The sequence below is a fragment of the Poecilia latipinna genome, unplaced genomic scaffold (genome assembly GCF_001443285.1).
Source record: "Poecilia latipinna isolate Pla-1442-1.1 unplaced genomic scaffold, P_latipinna-1.0 Scaffold7386, whole genome shotgun sequence".
Classification (NCBI taxonomy): Eukaryota; Metazoa; Chordata; class Actinopteri; order Cyprinodontiformes; family Poeciliidae; genus Poecilia; species Poecilia latipinna.
Genome location: NW_015120002.1, coordinates 1 through 1942, shown reverse-complemented (window position 1 = coordinate 1942; position 1942 = coordinate 1). Strand labels below are relative to the sequence as shown.

The following is a 1942-nucleotide window of genomic DNA, read 5'->3' as shown; positions in this document are numbered from 1 at the left end:
ACCCCTTTTCAATTTCCCTTTTCATTAACCCAATTTTCTACTTTCCAGTTTCATTAATCAATTTCTCATGTATCCCTTTTTTATTTACCCATTTTTCTTTTATCTATTTTTCATTTTTATTTTCCCATTTTCCAATTTCCCTTATTCATTTAGTATTTCCTTATTTTCTTATCACATTCTATTTCCCCGCAAAACTTAGGAAAAAATAAATGCATTTATTTTTTCCTAAGTTTTGCGGGGAAATAGAATGTGATTTACTAGTATTTCTTTAAAATACTAGTATTTATCATTAACTTCATTAGAAAATTGTGTTATTACTCCTGTCTTTACTTTTCGTGTGGCCGCTCAGACAGAACGTGTTTCAGCTGGCGGCTCTCATGGACTCAGAGCTTCACCGTCTGGGTTTTTTATAGTTTGGACGAAGCGGCCGCTGAAGTTGGCTTACGATTGAAGGTTCAGGACGCCTTCGTAGCTACCAGCTGTGGTCCAACTATAAGGAGCAGACTTTACTGTACATCGTAAGTGAACTGCAATATCCAGAGGCAGCTCTATGGAGCATCGAAGAAAGAGTTGTTTTTGTTGAGCTGAGAGAATGAGAGTGGCAAGCCTTGGAGATCTGCATCGGAGGCCATCTTTCAGACATGCACCGCTGCTGTCCGTCCAGGATCCTCCGGTTGCCCAGACGGTAAGCTAACGCTGATGTTTTCCAACTATAGTCATATTTGTAACCAAACTTGAGGCCAACAGGTGTACTTTTAATCGCCACCAGGTCAAAAGTACAGCTTGTTTTTGCAGCACATTCATTAATGTTTCTATCGTGTATGTTTTCAGATGTTAAGCTGTCACAGCAGATCATCCTGCAGACCTCTGGTCTCAGTGTTTCCCTTCAGACTCCCAGTGGGCTCACAGCTTCAGGGTGACCAGAGACCTTCACCTTTCTGGAGCAGGAACACCCGGCCAAATGCACTGGTGACACATTTAATTTAAAAAATGTGGCTGTTCTTATAGCATTGATATGCAAGAACCGTCTGTATTTTACAGTTTTGAAGAAACAAAATGTTTATTATGAAATCTGTGTTCCTTCTAATCTGTGTAGTTCTAATGTATTTAAATCTCATGTTTTCACATCCCAGAGACAATAAAATGGATCGTTTGTTTGCAGCTTAAAACAAACAAAGTAATCTTAATACAACAAAGCTACAAAAATAGAATACAGATTGAAAGTTTTGGACCCGTTTTATTTTTTGGTTTCATTACACTGATTCTTCAACATGAAGCTAAACAGTGAATGGAGTACCTTGTATGTACTAGAAATTAACAAACATGACATATTGGGTTATTAATAGTAACCATAACAGTTATTTTACACAGCTTGGTTTATTAAATAATGATTGCGTTCACTTATGGACGCCTTCAATTGGAAATCTGCAATCTGAAGTGTCAGTGAAATAACCAGTCAGTCCTCAGGTCGGTCTGCCCTGCATGTTTCAGGTGTTTCCTTCTGTCACACCTGGCCTCAATAAATATCTGATTAATGGATGAGCTAATGCTATAGTTTGTATCAGTTGCTCTGGAACAAACACTTTAAAATGTAAAATGTTAATGTCCTGTATAACTTAGTGATATAGACAAATGTTTTCTTCTCATTGTGTTATTTTCACTCTGTGTCTGAAGTTCATCACATTTCTGGATGTTCTGTGTTTCAGTTACATTGAAGTTAGCAGGTTTTTAATCAGGGCCACAATGCCCTGTGTGTGTTGGGTTTAAGAAAAGAGGCTGCTCTGTTTGAGCACCAGCATTCATTTTTCCTCTGATGTTTGGGTGAACTCTTCTCTGTGGAGGTCGGCCATCTCTCTGGTTCTTCAGGAAGGAGACCCATCAGGAGTTCTGGTGCTGCTCACAGTGCAGACGGTTCAGACGGTCAGCCGTGGTCCCTCTCAGA

General features: G+C 39.2%; 1 long non-coding RNA gene across 1 annotated transcript; it reads left to right on the top strand.

Annotated features, from left to right (window-relative positions):
- Positions 1–289: 289 nt before the first annotated feature.
- LOC106944212 (uncharacterized) lies at positions 290–984 on the top strand. Its single transcript, XR_001424153.1, has 2 exons — positions 290–685; positions 832–984. It is a non-coding gene; the product is annotated as an uncharacterized LOC106944212 (long non-coding RNA).
- The last annotated feature ends 958 nt before the right edge of the window (positions 985–1942 follow it).